At 42.5% G+C, this 20,783-nt stretch overlaps 1 protein-coding gene across 5 annotated transcripts in view; it reads right to left on the bottom strand.

The window, feature by feature from the left end:
• Window positions 1-20,783, bottom strand: part of LOC134355254 (ATP-binding cassette sub-family C member 9-like) — a 176,333-nt gene that overhangs the window by 136,359 nt on the left and 19,191 nt on the right. For 2 of the 5 annotated variants that reach the window (XM_063065052.1, XM_063065058.1), the window contains exon 2: window positions 20,260-20,442. The exons of 2 other annotated variants lie outside the window; for them this stretch is intronic. The gene's annotated coding sequence lies outside the window, so the exon portion shown is untranslated. Of the gene's footprint in view, window positions 1-19,849; window positions 20,443-20,783 lie in introns of all 5 variants that reach the window. One more of the 5 variants, XM_063065081.1, reaches the window with a different exon arrangement.

The raw sequence follows: 20,783 nt of genomic DNA, 5'->3' as shown, positions 1-20,783 counted from the left end.
TAAAAACAAATTTCTGCCCAGAAGCTATCAAGAAATAGAAACAGATTATAAAAAGGAAGAAGGTAGCAAAAATTTGGGTTCATTTGAAGCCAAGTCAGATTTATTTGTGAGAAAGAAGGATGTGGTAGATTCATTATATCCTCTTTTGCAATAAAGCATAACGCATAATGAAAACTTACTAAAATAGCAGGTAATCAAAAAGGGCAAAATAAATGACCACATTGAAACAATTAAATTTACGTGAGCAAAGTATTAAAAAATTAATGGTCAAGATTGGTATAGATTTTGTCTTGTTGAGTGGAAGTCCTATCCTCTTGAATATTTCAATGAATGAGCTGACAATAGTTGGATGTTTGGCCCCTGAGCATTTGAAAACTGGAAAGTCATCTCCATATAGCAGCATAGAGGAGTTAGAATGCAGGGTAATTATGGGAAAGATTGAAGGGAAGAAAGCAAGAGGAAGGCAAAAACAAATGATGATGGAGACAACAGGAATTCTGCAGATGCTGGAAATTCAAGCAACACACATCAAAGTTGCTGGTGAACGCAGCAGGCCAGGCAGCATCTGTAGGAAGAGGTGCAGTCGACGTTTCAGGCCGAGACCCTTCGTCAGGACTAACTGAAGGAAGAGTGAGTAAGGGATTTGAAAGTTGGAGGGGGAGGGGGAGGGGTTAGATGCAAAATAATAGGAGAAGACAGGAAGGGGTGGGATAGAGCCAAGAGCTGGACAGGTGATAGGCAAAAGGGGATACGAGAGGATCATGGGACAGGAGGTCCGGGAAGAAAGACAAGGGGGGGGGGACCCAGAGGATGGGCAAGAGGTATATTCAGAGGGACAGAGGGAGAAAAAGGAGAGTGAGAGAAAGAATGTGTGCATAAAAATAAGTAACAGATGGGATACGAGGGGGAGGTGGGGCCTTAGCAGAAGTTAGAGAAGTCGATGTTCATGCCATCAGGTTGGAGGCTACCCAGACGGAATATAAGGTGTTGTTCCTCCAACCTGAGTGTGGCTTTATCTTTACAGTAGAGGAGGCCGTGGATAGACATGTCAGAATGGGAATGGGATGTGGAATTAAAATGAGTGGCCACTGGGAGATCCTGCTTTCTCTGGCAGACAGAGCGTAGATGTTCAGCAAAGCGGTCTCCCAGTCTGCGTCGGGTCCTCTTGCCCATCCTCTGGGTCCCCCCCGCCTTGTCTTTCTTCCCGGACCTCCTGTCCCATGATCCTCTCGTATCCCCTTTTGCCTATCACCTGTCCAGCTCTTGGCTCCATCCCTCCCCCTCCTGTCTTCTCCTATCATTTTGGATCTCCCCCTCCCCCTCCAACTTTCAAATCCCTTACTCACTCTTCCTTCAGTTAGTCCTGACGAAGGGTCTCAGCCTGAAACGTCGACTGTACCTCTTCCTACAGATGCTGCCTGGCCTGCTGTGTTCACCAGCAACTTTGATGTGTGTTGCTTGATGATGGAGACAGCAGCTAGAGAACTGGAAATGAATACATAGAAACATAGAAAATAGGTGCAGGAGTAGGCCATTTGGCCCTTCGAACCTGCACCGCCATTCAGTATGATCATGACTGATCATCCAACTCAGAAACCTGTACCTGCCTTCTCTCCATACCCTCTGACCCCTTTAGCCACAAGGGCCATATCTAACTCCCTCTTAAATATAGCCAATGAACTGGCCTCAACTGTTTCCTGTGACAGAGAATTCCACAGATTCACCACTCTCTGTGTGAAGAAGTTTTTCCTCATCTCGGTCCTAAAAGGCTTCCCTTTATCCTCAGACTGTGATCCCTTGTTCTGGACTTCCCCAACATCGGGAACAATCTTCCTGCATCTAGCCTGTCCAATCCCTCTAGAGTTTTATACGTTTCAATCAGATCCAATACCAATGAATTGATCTACTTGACCCGAAACAGGAGTGTGTGGGCCATGGCAGTCAAAGCTCAAACTGGGCACGGCACCTGATGATGATGATGATAGCAGCCTGATAATTGAGGCTTAGTTCTGGGGTGCAGTTGCAACCTCAAGGCATTGGAACACTACCACCATGCTGCAATGCAAAATCCTTCCAATTCACTGGAAGAAAATGTGAAGCAACAGGATGCCTGACCGGCTCCCAAGAAGTTGTTTTATCATGGGAAGAGATTACCAAGTTGTCCAAGGAGGAAGATGATGAGGGAAAATGTAGAAGGGCAAAGCATCTCGCTATTGCTATTCTGGAAACACAATACTAAAATCATATGTAGCAAAGGCAAATGTAATGTTGATTTTCATATAATTGAATATGAGAGTGAAGGAATCTAGCTGTAACTGTGCAGGGTTTCGGTGCAGTCACGCTTGGAGTTTCCTGTACAGTTAAAGTTTCCATACTTAAAGTTAGGATATATTTGTAGTACGTTGATTCTCAGGGTGAGAGTGTTGACTTACAAGATTGGGAAGAATGGCACTGCAATCTCTGGAGATTAGAAGGACAAAGTTGTCACACTAAAACACAGGTTTCTGAGTGGACCCTGATAAGGTAGGTGCTTTCTCTGGCGGGGGTTAACCTAGAACAAGTGAGCAGAGTTTCAGAATAAAAGATCAAGAATTTCTGTGAGATGCAGAGACCTGTGAACTTTTGGAAGTCTCTTTCTTTCAGACAGTTGTCAGTATTGAGGCATTGTGCATGCGGTGGTCACCTTACTAGGTACATCTGTAAAAATTTAATCAGCCAATCATGTGCCAGCAACTCAATGCATAAAAACATACAGACATGGTTAAGAGGTTCGGTGTTGTTCAGACCAGCAGAATGGGTAAGAAATGTGGTCTAAGTGACTTTGGTTTTGGATCGATTGTAGGTGCTAGATGGGGTGGTTTGACTATTTCAGAAATTGTTGATCTCCTGGGATTTTCATGCACAACAGCTTCTGGATGTAGGGGTTCCTAACCTGGGGTCCACAGACCCCTCGGTTAATGATAGGGGACCATGGCATAAAAAAAAGATTGGGAACCCTTGCTCTAGAGTCTACAGAGAATGGTGCAAAAAGCAAAATGGATCCATCGAGCAGCAGAGAGTTCAGAAGAGAATGGCCAGACTGGTTCAAGCTGATAGGAAGGTGACAGTAACTCAAACAACCATGCATGACAACAGTGGAGTGCAGAGGAGCATTTCTGAAAGCACAACACATCGAACCTTGAAGTGGGTGGGCTAGCAGAAGACCTAATAGGAGGTCCTAATAAAGTGGGCACTGAGTGTATATTCAAGACTAAAATGGATTTTTTGGACAATAAGGAGAATAAAGAGTTATGAGGATCATGCCAGGAAATAGTACTGAGACCAAAGAATATAGCAGCTCTAGTGTTATTGAAGAGGCTGGGTATCTGGGCGCGGGCCAGGACCTCATTGTTGGTGACTCAGTCAGTCCACGTGATGTCCAGGTTTGTCTCAGGCTGCGAAGGTGGAAGGCGTTGAGACGCTGCTCTTGTCTGTAGTACAGGCTCCAGGTCTCGCTGCCGTAAAGCAGTGTGCTGAGGACCATGTACATCGCATGTCAGATGGGAGGATCCCGAAAGACCTGCTGTATGGGGAACTGGCCTCCGGCAAGAGAGCACAAGGGCGGCCCCATCTTCGTTTCAAAGACGTTTGCAAGAGAGACATGAAGTCACTGAAAATAAACGCCGAGAGGTGGGACGACATCGCAAGCGATTGCTCTCACTGGAGGCTGGAACTACGCGGTGGTCTAAAAAGAGAAGAGAAGCCGAGTCTTGCTGCCGAAGAAAAGAGCACTCGTCGGAAAAACAGCGCCGAGACAACACTGGAGGACAGCGCTTTCAAGTGCAGTCGATGCAGCCAAGACTGTCACTCCTGTGTGGGCCTCTACAGCCACAATAGACGCTGCTCTAACACAGACTGAAGCAAGACTTTCCATGCGCAGATCCATGGTCTCGCGAGACTAACGGATGCCACCACCACCACAGTGTTATTGAAAGACTGGCCTAGCTGAGGGAATACACTATTACTTACGTTAAGACCTGAAAGAATAGTCTTCCAAATGTGCAGCCTTGTCAGTGGCAATAAAGTTGATGACATCTGTAACTCATAAACACAAGAGATTCTGAAGATGCTGCAAATCTTGAGGAATACACACATACAGAGTCAGAATCAGAAACAGGTTTAATATCACCGGCGTATGTCATGAAATTTGTTAACTTTACGGCAACAGTACAATGAAATAAATGAAAAATAAATACAGAGAAAAAATCGAATTACATTAAGTATTTATATCTATTAAATAGTTAGGTTAAAACAAATGGTCAAAAAAGACAGAAATAAAACAGTAGTGAGGTAGTGTTGATGGGTTCAATCTCTGTTCAGAAATCGGATGGCAGAGGGGAAGAAGCTGTTCCTGGATCACCGGGAGTATGACTTCTGTACCTCCTTCCTGACGATAACAACGAGAAGAGGGCACGCCCTGGGTGGTGGGGATCCTTAATGATGGACGCTGCCTTCCTAAGGCACTGCTCCTTGAAGAGGTCTTGGATATTACGGAGGCTGGTACCCATGATGGAGGTGACTAACTTCACAAGTTTCTGCAACTTACTTTGATCTTATGCAGTACCTGCACTCCCCCACCCCGCCCCCTGCCATACCAGATGGTAATGGAGCCAGTCAGAATGCTCTCCACAGTACATTTGTAGATGTTTGAGTGTTTTTATTAACAAATCAAATCTCCACAAACTTGCTTTCTTTAAAGCTACATCAATATGCTGCATCCAGGTTAGGTCCTCGGAGATACTTATACCCAGGAACTTGAAATTGCTCACTTTTGCCACTTCTGCTGAAGTGCTGGAGGCACAATTATAAATTCCTATTGTACAGTTTCTTCCAGTCAGATACTAAAGTCTACAATCATAGAAGTCAAGCAATTCACATTCTACATATACAGTACTATCTAATGGTGAACTTATATAAATACAAAGGGACAAAGGGGTTGATACAGGGTTGGGAGGTGTTGAATCATTATGGATAGAGCTAAGGAATTGCAAGGGTAAAAAGACTCTGATGGGAGCTGTATACACACCCCCAAACACTAGTAAGGCTGGAGCCTACAAAGTACAATGGGAGATAAAGTGCCTACAAGATGGCTTCTTAGAGCAGCTCTTGGTGGAGCCCACTAGAGGACCTGGATTGGGTGTTGTGCAATAAACCAGAATTGATTAGCAAGCTTCAGGTAAAAGAACCCTAAGGGGTAAGTGATCATAATATGATCAACTTCACCCTGAAATCTGAGAAGGAGAAGCTAAAGTCAGATGTATCAGCATTACAATGGAGTAAAGGGAATTACAGAGGCATCAGAGAGGAGCTGGCCAGAACTGACTGGAAAAGAACACTGGAGGGGATGGCGGCAGAACACCCCAAAAAAGAAATAATATTCTAAAGACAAGATAACACAACCATGGCTAACAAGAGAAGTCAAAGCTAACATAAAAGCCAAAGAGAGGGCATATGATAGAGCAAAGATTAGTGGGAAGTTAGAGGATTGGGCGGTTTTTAAATAGCAACAGAAGGCAACTATAAAAGCCATTAAGGTAAAGATGGAATACAAAAGTAAGCTAGCCAATAATATTAACGAGGATACCGAAAGATTACTTCAGATACATAAAGTGTAAGAAGAGAGCTAGAGTAGATTTCGACCACCGGAATACAATGCTGGAGAGAGACAACAAAATAGCAGATGAACTGAATAAGTATTTTGCATCAGTCTTCACTGTGGAAGACACAAGCAGTAGATTGGAAATTCCAGGTATCAGGAAGCATGAAGTATGTGAAATTACCATATGTTCTTGGGAAACTGAAAGTCACCTGGACCAAACGGGATACACACCAGAGTTCTGAAAGAGGTGGCTGATTGTGGAGGCATTAGCAATGATCTTTCAAGAATCACTAGATTAGAATCACTAGATTCTGGAATGGTTTAGAAGACTGGAAAATTCCAAATGTCACTCCACTCTTCAAGAAGGGAGAGAGGCGGAAGAAAGGAAATTATAGGCCAGCTAGTCTGACCTCTGTGATTGGGAAGATATTGGAGTTGATTGTTAAGGATGTGCTTTCGGGGTACTTGAAGGCACATGATAAAATAGGCAATAATCAGCATGGATACCTCAAGGGAAAAATCTTGCCTGACAAATCTGTTGAAATTCTTTGAAGACGTAATAAGAAGGATACACAAAGGAGAATCTGTTGATGTATTGTACTTGGATTTTCAGAAGACCTTTGACAAGGTGCCACATATGAGGTTGCTTAACAAGTTAAGAACCCGTGATATTACAGGAAAGACTTAGCATGGATAAAGCAGTGGCTGATAGGCAGGAGACAAAGAGGGAGAATAAAGGGAGCCTTTTCTGCCTGGCTGCCAGTGACTAGTGTTCCAAAGGGGTCTGTGTTGGGACCGATACTTTTATGTTATATATCAATGATTTGGATGATAGAATTGATGGCTTTTTGTAAAGTTTGCAGATGATATGAAGATATGTGGAGGGGAAGATAATTTTGAGGAAGTAGAGGGGCTACAGGAGAACTTAGACAAAATTAGGATAATGGACAAAGAAATGGCAGATGGAATAAAGTGGAATACAATATGGTCATCCACTTTGGTAGAAGAAATTAAATGGTTGCCTATTTTCTAAATGGAGAGAAAATACAAAAAAAACTGAAATACACCATGGGAACTTGGGAGACCTTGTGCAGGATTCTATAGAGGTTAACTTGCAGGTTGAGTCTTTAGTGAGGAAGGCAAATACAATGTTAGACTTCATTCCAAGAGGACTAGAATATAAAAGCAAGGATGTAACGTTGAAACTTTACAAAGCACTGGTGAGGCCTCACTTGAGTATTGTGAGCAGGTTTGGGCCTCTTATCTTGGAAAGGATGTGCTGAAACTGGAGAGGGTTCAAAGGAGGTTCACGAAAATGATTCCAGAATTGAATGGCTTGTCATATGAAGAGCATCTGAAGGCTCTGGACTTGTGTTCACTAGAATTCAGATGAATGAGGGGTGACCTAATTGAAGCCTATCAAATGGTGAAAGGCTTGACAGAGTGGATGTGGAGATGATGTTTCCCATGGTGGGAGAGTCTAAGACCAGAGGACACAGTCGCAGAATTCTTCGCTGCAGGTAGTTGTGAAGGCCAAAGTCTTTATGTATATTTAAGGCAGAGGTTGATAGATTCTTGATTCATCAGGGCATGAAGGGATACGGAGAGAAGGCAGGAAACTGGGGCTGAGAGGAAAATTGGATCAGCCCTGAGAAAATGGCAGAGTAGACTCAATGGGCTAAATGGCCTAATTTTAAGAGAAAATTGAGCTTATAAAAGAATTAACATCCACAGAATTGCTGCTTCCATAAAGGAAGGAATGTTGTTTGCATTTATTATTCAAAGACTTCAGATGAAGCCACAGTAGTGTCATGGTTAGCACGATGCTATTACAGGTTGGGGCATTCTGCAGTTCAGAGTTCAATTCCAGCACTGTTCTGTAAATAATCTGCATGTCCTCCCCATGGAATCCTTGGGATTTCCCTGTGTGCTCTCGTTTCCTACCAAAGTCCAGTGACATGCCAGGTAGGTTAACTGGTCATTGTAAATTGTCCCATGATTAGGTTAGGGTTAATTGGGTTTGCCAGGGGTTGCTGGCACCTAACACTGCGCTGTATCATTAAATAAATAAAAAAGTCAGACATTTTAACAACAAGTGAGGTAATTATTTACTAAAAATGCTATCTTATTGTAAAGGGCAACTTTGAATGTTATTTCAACATATAAAAGGTTTATGATGCTTTTTCCTTTCAACATTCAGCAACATTTATACAGAGTAAACACAGTCAATACAGAAAACCTAATTTCACAATGTTCTTCAACTGAACAAATTTTTTAGGGACTTTCCCAAACTCAATCTACCCTAAGGAAGAAACAAGATCTCCGATATAATTTCCCCATTGTTAATAATGCAGCTTCCTTACAGTAATTTCTACAAGTTAGCTCCAATAAGTTACAGTAAATGACAAATGGAATCGACGAGCAGAAACATGCCCATACATAGCTTTATTAATTAGTATTGCTTATAAACGAGAAGCTATTCATTCAGGATTGGGTAATTCATATTTATTTTACCGCCAATCCACATGATTTAAATATATCCCCCCCCCCCCAAAAGATTAGAGGTGCCACAGCAGTTAGCATGATGCAATTACAGTTTGGGGCACTGGAGTCGGAGTTCAATTCTGACGTCATCTGTAAGAAGTCTGCACATCCTCCCCGTGGAATGTATGAATTTCTCCAGGTGCTCTGTTTTCCTCCCACAGATATACCGATTTGTAGGTTAATTGGTCATTGTAGATTGTCCCGTGATTAGGCAAGGGTTAAATCGGGGATTGCCAGGTGGTGTGGCTTGAATGGCCGGAAGGGCCCATTCTGTGCTGTATCTCTAAATCAATATATTAAAAGAATAACCAAGAATTCTCGACCCTGGCTCAAAAAGATCTGTTTTCTCAGAAAATCCATTCTGAAACTCACAATGCTCAGTAATCATCATCTCTTGGAAAACAAGAACAGGAAATTATAACCCATATATCACTGGCCTTTCAAGTGAAAAATTACTGGGTTTCTTATGAAACTTTACCAACATACTTATTCGTTTAAGCTTATTATCACTAGCACATGTACAAAGTTCTTGTTAATTTCACTGCTGGTTACATTTGTTACCAAATCCAAAACTGCAAATGATACAGGATGGCATTAATTTAATTTAGGTTTGTAGAAGTTTCACAAATTAATAACTTAATCATGGATAGCTCTCTTCCATATCTTTACAAAAGGCATTTTATCTGGCACGTATATATTTCAAGAAGATCTATTTAGAAAGGACATTGGAGATACTGTTACTGGGAATATATCACCTGTGTTACAACTAACAGGGTAATATCTAATAACACTCTTCAGTAATTTGTATTCAAGTTACTGAAACCAAAGAGTTTTAAAGAGTCTAAAAACTTGATCAGTGCATTCAGACTGATTTAATCACTTCTATTTCAAAATCTCCCGGAATCCTGCCAAAATGACCATCTTGACACTATGGCCTGCATCTCATAGGTATTTACAACCATCGGGTAGTATGAGGTTGTCTAGAGGGATAGCCCTCACATCCCCCACAATAGTATCTAAATTTGTATACTTATTATGGAGGAGGACGCCCACAGGTATACTCTGCACTGGTTATTCATTTTCCCTCCTTCTCCTGATAGTCACCCAGTTACCTGTCTTCTGCAAGATAGGGGTGACTACATCCCTGTAGTTTCCATCTATCACCTCTTCATTCTCCTGTATGAGTCGAACGTCATCAGGCTGCAGCTCCAATTCTTTAATTTGTTCTGAGAAACTGCAGCTTGATGCACCTGGTGCAGATGTTTTTATCTGGGAGAATGGACGCCTCCCAGACTTCCCACATCCACAGCACAGAACACTGCCCCTGGAGCCAGTCTCACTAAACTACTATTTCCTAACCGATGAGGAATGAACAATAAGGGCACAGAGAGAAAGAGAATCTTACAAGACAATCTACCTCACCCAAGCCTAATCAGTCAAAGTCAAAGGGTTGTAGATTTTAATAGTGAAAAGTAAAGAGAAAATAACTTACAAGTTGATCTGTTTAAAAATGACTCAAATACTGTTACATTGGAGAAAACAAAAACATCATTGCTCATTCTCTTGGTTTTGTAGAATACTGCAAAAATAACAGGAAAGTTTATGGTGCATGCTATTTATATGCAAATAATAAATTTCATGTAAACAGTAGATATGCAGTAAAATATAAAAATTTGTTAATACTGAGAAAGTAAGGAGGCATGGGATCCAAGGGGACATTGCTTTGTGGATCCAGAACTGGCTTGCCCACAGAAGGCAAAGAATGGTTGTAGATGGGTCATATTCTGCATCAGGGATCTCAGGTGCCTCAGGGATCTGTTCTGGGACCCTCACTCTTCGTGATTTTATAAATGACGTGGATGAGGAAGTCGAGGGTTGGCTAGTAAGTTCGCTGATGACACAAAGGTTGGAGGTGTTGTGGATAGTGTGGAGGGCTGTCAGAGGTTACAGCCGGACATTGATAGGATGCAAGACTGGGCTGAGAAGTGGCAGATGGATTCAACCCAGATAAGTGTGAAATGGTTCATTTTGGTAGGTCCCCAAGTATGATGGCAGAATATACTATTAATGGTAAGACTCTTGGCAGTGTGGAGGATCAGAGGGATCTTGGGGTCCGAGTCCACAGAATGCTCAAAGCAGCTGCGCGGGTTGACTCTGTGGTTAAGAAGGCATATGATTTATTGGCCTTCATTAACTGTGGAATTGAATTTAGCAGCCGAGAGGTAATGTTGCAGCTATATAGGACCCTGGTCAGACCCCACTTGGAGTACTGTGCTCAGTTCTGGTCGCCTCACTACAGGAAAGATGTAGAAGCCATAGAAAGGGTGCAGAGAAGATTTACAAGGATGTTGCCTGGATTGGGGAGCATGCCTTATGAAAACAGGTTGAATGAACTTGGCCTTTTCTCCTTGGAGCGATGGAGGATGAGAGGTGACCTGATAGAGGTGTATAAGATAATGAGAGGCAATGATCGTGCGGATAGTCAGAGGCTTTTTCCCAGGGCTGAAATGGTTGCCACAAGAAGACACAGGTTTAAGGTGCTGGGGAGTAGGTAGAGAGGAGATGTCAGGGGTAAGGTCTTTACTCAGAAAGTGCGTGGAATGGGCTGCCGGCAACGGTGGTGGAGGCGGATACGATAGGGTCTTTTAAGAGACTTTTGGATAGGTACATGGAGCTTAGAAAAATAGAGAGCTATGGGTAAGCCTAGTAATTTCTAAGGTAGGTACATGTTCAGCACAACTTTGTGGGCCGAAGCACCTGTATTGTGCTGTAGGTTTTCTATGTTTCTTTTTTCCAAGAAAATGCGTGGTCCTTTGGAAATACTGTTCATTGCTTAAACTAATACTTAGAAATATTAAAACTATGTTCTGTACAAGAGCTGAAGACATACAGAGGACCCAAAAGGATTAGAGTCATAGAATTATTGAACACTACAGCACAGAAACAGGCCATTCAGCCCATCTAGTCCATGTCAAACCATTAATATGCCCAGCTCCATCGATCTGCACCCAGACCAGACCCCTCCCATCCATGTACCTATCCACATTTCTCTTAAAACATTGAAATCGAGCCCACATCCAGGACTTGCGCTGGCAGCGAGCTCCACACTCTCACCACTTTCTGAGTGAAAAAGTTCCCCCTCATGTTCCTCTTAAACATTTCACCTGTCACCTTCAACACATGACCTCTAGTTCTAGTCTCACTCAACCTCAGTAGAAAAAGCATGCTTTCATTTACCCTCGCTCTACCTTTCATATTTTGTATATGTCTATCAAATCTCCCCTCAATCTTCTACATTCTAGGAATAACAACCTAACCTATACAACTTTTCCCTCTAACTCGGGTCCTGAAGTCGTGGCAACAACCTTGTAAATTTTCTCTGCACTCATTCAATCTTATTTACATCTTTCCTGTAATATCACAGCTCCTGTACTCAATACATTGATTTATGAGACCAATGTGCCAAAAGCTTTCTTTGCGACCCTATCTACCTGTGACACCATTTCCAAGTAATTATGGATCTGTATTCCCAGATGCCTCTGTTCTATTACACTCCTCAGTGCCCTACCGTTCACTGTGCAATACCTACCCCGGTTGATCCTCCTAAAGAGTAACACCTCACACTTGGGTGCATTAAATTCCAAGTGTCATTTTTCGATCCCATTTTATCAACTATCTCTATCTACTACATGACCAGACTTGGCATCATCCATAAATTTGCTGATCCAGTTTACCACATTATCATCCATATAGTTGATATAAATTACTGGCAACATCGGGCCCCAGCACCGATCCTTGCGGCACACCACTGGTCACAGGCCTTCAGTCAGAGAGAAAAACATCTACAATCATTTCCTGGCTTCTGCGAAGCATATGTCTAACCCAATTTACTATCTTAACTTGAATGTCAGGCAACTGAATTTTCTTGACCAACCTTCCATTTGGGGCCTTGTCAGAGGCCTCGCTGAAGCCCATTTTGTCCCTTGCTATCTTTTTGCTCTTAACGTATCTGTAGAAGTCCTTAGGACTCCCTTCACCATGACTACTGGAGCAAATTCATGTCTTCTTTTTGTCCTCCTCATTTCCTTCCTAAGTGTTCTCTTGCATTTCTTATACTCAAGTACCTCATTTGGGCCTGTCTGTCTATACCTGCTATTCACCTCCTTCTTCTTAAAAACCAATATCTCTCAAAAACCAAGGTTCCCTAAATCTGTTATCCTTGCATTTTATTCTGACAGAAACATACAAATTCTGTACCCTCAAAATTCACTTTTGAAGGCCTCCTATGTATCAAGTACATCTTTGCCAGAAAAAAAAACTGTCCCAGATTTTTTTAGACACGTAGGGATATTACCTGTTCACACTTCCCAGATCCTTTCCGATACCATCAAAATTGGTCATTCTGCAATTTAGAATCTCAACCTGAGGACCAGACCTATGCTTTACGATCATTAAAGGCAAAGGATTCCCCTGTGCAAACTTCTGTCACCTGCCCTGTCTCATTCCCCAACAGGAGATCTAGTATCACACTCCCTCTAGTTGATACTTTTATGTACTGGTTAAGGAAACTATCCTGAACACATTTGACAAACTCTTTTCTATCCAGCGCTTTTACAGTCAATATACCAAATCCATCTACCATCAAAAACTTATGTTTCTGCAATATCTCTATAAAATTGCTCCTCTAAATCGTGTGGACTGTTGGGTAGTCTATAATATAATCCCATTAAAATTGTCATACCTTCCGTATCCCTCAGTTGTATCCATAAAGCCTCACTAGACGAGCTCTTCAGTCTGCCCCGACTGAGCACCGTTGTGGCATTTTCCCTGAAGTAACACTGCCCCTCCCTCTTTAATCCCCCTCACTCTGTCACATCTAAAACAGCAGAACCCTGGAACACAGAGCTGCCAGTCCTGCTCCTCCTGCAACCAAGTCTCACTGAAGGCTACAATGCCATAACTCCACGTGGTAATACATGGCCTAAACTCATCCACTTTCCTACAATACTGCTTGCACTGCTCAGAACATTAGCCCCACACGTTTGAACTTTCGATTCCTGACTTTGTAGGAAGCTTAACAACATCCTTCTCTACAATCATTCCGCTATCTGTTCTGGCGTTCTGGTTCCCATCTTCCTGCGGCAACTCCAGTTTAAATCCCCCGCACTAGCAAACCTTCCTGTATGGATATTAGTCCTCCTCCAGTTCAGGTCCTTCTGTACAGGTCCCACTGGAAGAGAGCCCAATGATCCAAAAATCTGAAGCCCTCCCTCCTGCACCATCTCCTTAGCCACGTGTTAAACTGTATGATCTAGCACCTGAGAACACATCCCTAGAGGTCCTGCCCTTTAATTTAGCACCAACTCCCTGAGCTCACATTGCAGAACCTCGGCACCCTGTGTACCCATGTCATTGGTGCCAATGTGGGCCAGAAGCTCCAGCTGCTCACCCTCCCAGTTACGAATGCTGTCGACTCAGACAGAGATGTCCCTGACCCTGGCATCTGGGAGGCAACAATCTCTTTCTTGTCTACAGATCCTCCTTTCTGTTCCGCTAACCAATGAATTCTCTATCACTACAGCTCCCCTCATCTCCCCACTTCTCTTCTGAACTGTAGAGCCAGACTCAGTGCCAGGGTCCTGACTGCTGTGGCTTTCCTCTGCTAGGTCAAACCCCCAACAGTATCCAAAGCTGTATTCAGTTGTTGAGGGGAACAGCCACAGTGGTACTGGCTTCCCATCTCCTTTCTCCCTCCTGATGGTTACCCAGTTAACTATCACAAATCTGCAGATGCTGGAAATCTCAGCAACACACACAAAATACTGGAGGAACTCAGCAGGCCTGGCAACACGTATGGGAAAAAGTACAGCCGATGTTTCGGGTAGAGATCTTTCGGAAGGACTGCTGAGGCCAAAATTGAAGATTTTAAGGCTAATCGAGTTTACAAGCATACAGAAACATCAACTTAAGTGCCGGGCTGAATCAGAAAGGTTGGGTACAGGCCAAATCAAGGTGGTGGGATCCAGGTCCCAGAGCCAATCGAAGCGACAGAATCCGATGTTTGGACAATGATTGAGGCACTGGGCCAGATTGAGAAGGTCAGGGTGTTAGGGCCCAAGGCGAAGGACAGGCTAGTTTGGCTTGCTGATCTGCTCTGAACTAAGGGTCTGGAGATGGACTCTTTGTAGACTTCAGTTCAGAATGCTGTTTACTTGCTTTTATTGCTTGCATGATTTTTTTCCCTTTGCACATTGGGTATTTGATGGTCTTTTTTTAAAAAAATGGGTTCTTTGGGGTTTCCTTGTTTCACGGCTGCCTGTCAGGAGATGACTCTCAAGGTTGTATGCGTACTTTGATAATCAATGCATTTTGAACTTTGAAGTGACCAATGTGGACCAGAAGCTCTAGCTTCTGTGCCTAATTTGCACTCTAAGTTGGTGGACCAGTGAATGAGGGAGGCCAGTCAGGAATGTTCTTTGATTCCTATTTTACATCATTCATTTTATGTAGTACCTTTACATTCCTGAATCTATTTCAATGTTCAGGTCTGGAGTATTCAACCTGTCAACAATGTCCAAAGGCACATGTTGCCTCTTAAAGTAACAAAAAACATTTTAAATTGCTATGCAGGATCAAGCTAAAGTGTGATAAAAGCTTGGGTGAGCAGATGTAATGAGTCAAGAATGGAGTATGAGAGAGGAGTTGGCCAAAGTAAATTGGAAGGAGTTGCTGGCAGGGATGTCAGCACAGCAGCAATGGCGTGTGTTTCTGGTAAAAACGAGGAAGGTGCAGGACATGTGTATTCAAAAAATGAAGAAATACTCAAGTGGTAAAATAGTACAACCATGGCTGCCAAGGGAAGTCAAAGCTATTGCAAAAACACAAGAAAGGACATAGAGTAAAGCAAAACTTAGTGGGAAGATAGAGGATTGGAATGTTTTTAAAAACCTACAGAGAGCACCGAAAATAATAATTAGAAGGGAAAAGATGAAATATGAAAGCAAGCTAGCAAACAATATCAAAATGGATAGTAGAAGTTTTTTCAAGTATGTTAAAAATAAAAGAGAAATGAGAGTGGATATAGGAACGCTAGAAAATGAAGCAGGAGAAATAATAACAGGGGACACGGAGATGGCTGTGAACTAAATGAGTATTTTGCATCAGTCTTCACTGTGGAAGACACTAGCAGTATGCCTGACGTTATAGTGTGTGAAGGACGAGAAATGTGTGCAGTTACTGTTACAAGAGAGGAGGTGCTCAAAAAGCTGAAAGACCTAAAGGTACACAAGTCACTTGGACCAGAGGAACTGCACCCTAGGGTTCTGAAAGAGGGAGTATTAGAGATTGTGGGAGTGTTAGAAATTACCTTTCAAAAATCATTGGACTCTGGCATGGTGCCAGAGGACTGGAAAATTGCAAATGTCACTCCACTCTTTAAGAAAGGAGGAAGGCAGCAGAAAGGAAATTATAGAACAGTTGGTCTGATTTCAGTGGCTAGGAAGATGTTAAGAGTCAAATGTTAAGGATGAGGTAATGGAGTACTTGGTGACACAGGACAAGATAGTACAAAGTCAGCACGGTTTACTTCAGGGAAAATCCTGCTTGACGAACCTGTTGGAATACTTTGAGGAGATTACAAGTAGGATAGATTAAAGGGGATGCAGTGGATATTGTATATTTGGACTTTCAGAAGGCCTTTGACAAGGTGCCACACATAAGGCTGCTTACCAAGTTAAGAGCCCATGGTATTACAGGAAAGCTACTAACATGGTTAGAGCATTGGCTGATTGGTAGGAGGCAGCGAGTGGGAATAAAAGGATCCTTTTCTGGTTGGCTGCCAGTGACTCTTGGTGTTCTGCAGGGGTCGGTGTCGGGACCACTTCTTTTTATGCTGTATATAAATGGTTTAGATGATGGAATAGAGGTCTTTGTTGCCAAGTTTGCAGATGATATAAAGATTGGTGGAGGGACAGGTAATGTTGAGGAAACGGATAGTAAGCAGAAGGCCTTAGACCGATTAGGAGAATGGGCAAGAAAGTGGCAAATGAAATACAATGTTGGAAAATGCATGGTCATGCACTTTGGTAGTAGAAATAAACGTGCGGACTATTTTCTAAACGGGAAGAAAATCCAAAAATCTGAGATGCAAAGGGACTCGGAAGTTCTTGTGCAGAACACCCTAAAAGGTTAACTTGCAGGTTGAGCCAGTGGTGAGGAAGGCAAATGCCATGTTAGCATTCATTTCAAGAGGTCTAGAATACAAGAGCAGGGATGTGATGCTGAGGCTTTATAAGGCACTGGTGAGGTCTCACCTTGAGTATTGTGAACAGTTTTGGACCCCTCATCTTAGATAAAGATGTGCTGGCATTGGAGAGATTCCAGAGGTGGTTCACAAGGATGATTCCAGGAATGTAAGGGTTATCATACACAGAACATTTGATGGCTCTGGGTCTGTACTCACTGGAATTCAGAAAGATGAGGGGGGATCTCATTGAAACCTTTCAAATGTTGAAAGGCCTAGACAGAGTAGATGTACAAACGTGTAGAAAGGATGTTTCCCATGGGAGGAGAGTCTAGGACAAGAGGGCACAGCCTCAGGATAGAGGGGCGTCCATTCAAAACAGAAATGCGGAGAAATTTCTTTAGCCAAAGGGTGGTGAATTTGTGGAATTTGTTGCCACGTGCAGATATGGAGGCCAGGTCGTTGGGTGTACTTAAGGCAGAGATTGATAGGTTCTTGATTGGACATGGCATCAAAGGTTACAGGGAGAAGGCTGGGAACTGGGGTTGAGGAGGAGGGAAAAAAAGGTTCAGCCATGATTGAATGGTGGAGCAGACTTGATGGGCCAGATGCCCTAATTCTGCTCCTATGTCTTATCGAGTCAGAATTCAGAAAAAAAGGTTGTTTTCAAAATGATATGGACATGAGATCTAAAAATTAATTTGGGGTGAAATATGGCAATAAGCTTGTCTGTAGACAAGTTCAGTTCTCCAGGGAGTGGGGGGTCTGTGGTGGGAATCAACAATGAAGGTTTAGGTCTTTCAAAGTGGAAGAAATTCCTGCTCATCCAGTAATGAAGTTTGTGCATTGGAAAATCAGTATGGCAATTTAGAGATGGGGTGCACGTGAAGGAACTGATGCCACATCTTCAAATGATGCTGGTAACAGACAGCAGGCGCTTAATAAATAGAGCTGTGTTGTTCAGGGAGCTGAAGTGTAACAGAAAAAAAAGGTCTTAAGGAAACAGATGAAATACATGTTCACGAACAGCAGACATTGCAGCTGCTCAACGGCAATAAAAAGAGAGATGGTAATCAATCGGGCAATTCCATAGTTCCTTGAAAGTGGTGGCACTGGAGAACAGGGTAGGATATGATTGCCTTCATAGGCTGAGACATTAAGAATACAACATATTCAAAGGTTCGAGCCTTCCTTCAAAGGTTGAAAGAAATAGCAAAACATTTAGAAAGGAGTGGTTCCATTAGACAGACGCAGCATGGATTCAGAAAGGGCAGGTCCTGTTTTACAAACTTACTGGAGTTCTTTGAGGACATAATGAGTACAGTGCATAGGGGGGAAACAGTTGGATGCCGTATACTTGGATTTCCAGAAGGCGTTCGATAAGGTGCTACACAAGAGACTTATAAATAAGATACGGATGCATGGAGTCGGAGGAAGTGTATTGGCATGGATAGTGGATTGGTTAACCAATAGAAGGCAGGGAGTTAGTATAAATGGGTGTTTCTCCGGTTGGCAGTCAGTGGTGAGTGGGGTGCCGCAGGGGTCGGTGCTGGGCCTGCAGCTGTTTACCATTTACATTATTGATTTGGAAGAGGGAACTGAGTGTGGCATAGCAAAATTTGCTGATAACACTGAACTGAGTGGAAAAGCAAATTGTACAGAGGATGTGGAGAGTCTGCAGAGGGATAGAGATACGTTAAGTGAGTGGGCTAAGGTCTGGCAGATGGAATACAACGTTGGTAAATGCGAGATCATCCACTTTGGAAGGAATAATAGAAGAGCAGATTATTATTTAAATGGTGAAAGATTGCAACATGCTGTTGTGGAGAGAGACTTGGGAGTGCTTGTTCATGAATCGCAAAAAGTTGGCTTGCAGGTTATTAAGAAGGCAAACGGAATGTTGGTCTCCATTGCTAGAGGGATTGAATTCAAGAGCAGGGAGGTCATGCTGCAACTGTACAGGGTACTGGTGAGGCTGCACCTGGAGTACTGTGGGCAGTTCTGGTCTCCATACTTGAGGAAAGATATACTGGCTTTGGAGGCAGTGCAGAGGAGGTTCAACAGGTTGACTCCAGGGATGAAGGGGTTAACCTCTGAGGAGCGATTGAGTCACCTGGAACTGTACTCCCTGGAGTTCAGAAGAATGAGAGGGGATCTTATATAAACATACAAAATTTTGAAAGGGTTAGATAAGATAGAGGTAGGAAAGTTGTTTCCATCAGTAGGTGAGACTAGAACTAGGGGACATTGCCTCAAGATTCAGGGGAGAAGATTTAGGACAGAGATGAGGAGAAACTGTTTTTCCCAGAGAGTGGTGAATCTGTGGAATTCTCTGCCCAGGGAAGCAGTTGAGGCTTCTTCACTAAATAGATAGATTTTTACATAGTAGGGGAATTAAGGGTTATGGGGAAAAGGCAGGTAGGTGGAGCTGAGTTTACGGACAGATCAGCCATGATCTTATTGAATGGCGGAGCAGGCTTGATGGGCCGAATGGCCTACTCCTGCTCCTATTTCTTGTGTTCTTATGTTGGGTATACTACTTCTGTAGTTTCCCCTGTATTGAATCTGCTTGTTACATTCGTAATATTTTTAAGGACATGATAAACAGTTTTCTGATAAACAATGGATAGAAAGATTACTGAAGGTAGATAGGAATATACAGATGAGGTCATAATCAGATTAGCCATTATCTTATTGAATGAGGAATAGAGTAGCCTATTTCTGCTCCGAATACAACCAGAGGGGAAGAAATCATTTGGAATTCTTTGCTGATGAGGATTGTGTAGGCCCAGTCATTGAGTATATTCGAAACAACAATTGGAAATATACACCGAATGGTGCCAGAAATAGGCTAACAATATTATGAAGGGTCCCACCCACCTTGCTTATGGACAGTTTGTCTCACTCCAATCAGGGAAGAAGTTATGCAGCATCCATTCCAGGAGTACTAGACTTGAAAACAATTACCTCCCCCAAGTCGTCAGACTGATCGATGCCTCTACCCATTAACCCACCCCACCATTCCCACCATCACCACATACACATCACCTAGTGTCACTTTATGTACATAAATCATTATATAACCATTACTTGTACATTGTGTTTTATAGGATTGCTTTATTTTATTATGTTCTTTATGCCTATTGTGTTTTTTTCAAATGCTGCATCAGATCCAGAATAACAATCATTTTCTTCTCCTTTGCACTTTTGTACTGAAGAATGGCAATAAACAATCTTGAATCTTGGCCAGAATTTTGAACATTGATCAAAGGATTTCGGGTTAGTACAGAAAGTGATGCTGAGGTAAAACATCAGCCATGCCCTTAATGAATGATGCAAGAAACACGAGAGGTCAAATGACCTATTTCATGTTATGTTCTTATTTGGGAGTGGGTGAATATGGTGATAACAGGATCTTAATTTACCCTGCTTTTGTAGATAGAGCATCTCTCCATTTTTTTCCAATGCATTGTTAGATATATTCTAATTGCCATCCATTCCTCAGATTTATCCTGGACTCAGTTCTTAGAAATGCATCCTCAGGGGACCCAATCATTATTATTTTTTGCCCCAGCTATGAATCATCTCCAGAAACTATAAATCAAAAAGCAAACACTAATAATGGAAATCTGAAATAAAAGCAGAAAATGCAGTCAAGCACTGGGAGTCAGGCAGCATGTTTGTATTTAAAAGGGTTCAGAATTAATGTTCCAGGTTGAAGAGCCTTCATCCAGAAATTCAGCAGCGTTTTGTTTACAGCTAGCCAGCATTATTTGGCCTTAATTTCCCACCCACTACATTACTATTTCAGACTTGTACTGTATTATCTGCTCACAATGCAGTCTCCTCTACAGAGGACAGGTCAAATATAGAAAGGATAACTGTCTTGCAAAACATTTCCGCTCTTTGCTTCCAATCGTCTGTCGTTCACAAACTGGCCCACCATGGATGTTGCAATGAAGTATGACACATACTTGAAGAATGGTGACTCATCTTTCAGCTGAACACATTATGATTTCTAGAAATCAACACAGCTCAATAATTTCAAGTAAAAATTGCACTCCTTTCATTTACACCTCTAAAAAAATATTTTGTTTCTGTAATTGTTACTTTCTTTAAACTTACACTATCCTTTCTGCCAATTACAGATATCCCACCCTGCAAAAACTCATCTCAGGGAGGTAGCACCTCCGCCCCCCCCCCCGCAACCCCATATCCACCCCGTAAGCCGACCTCCAAGAGTGTATGTAATACTTTGTTTAGTGATTTTGTCTAATCTGTAAACCAAGTTCATTATATGCAGAAAATGTGACATTAAAAATGTACTTATATTATATTATAATGTTTATTCTACTGCAA

Source organism: Mobula hypostoma, chromosome 1 (genome assembly GCF_963921235.1).
Source record: "Mobula hypostoma chromosome 1, sMobHyp1.1, whole genome shotgun sequence".
Classification (NCBI taxonomy): domain Eukaryota; kingdom Metazoa; phylum Chordata; class Chondrichthyes; order Myliobatiformes; family Myliobatidae; genus Mobula; species Mobula hypostoma.
This window is presented reverse-complemented; position numbering and strand designations above follow the sequence as displayed.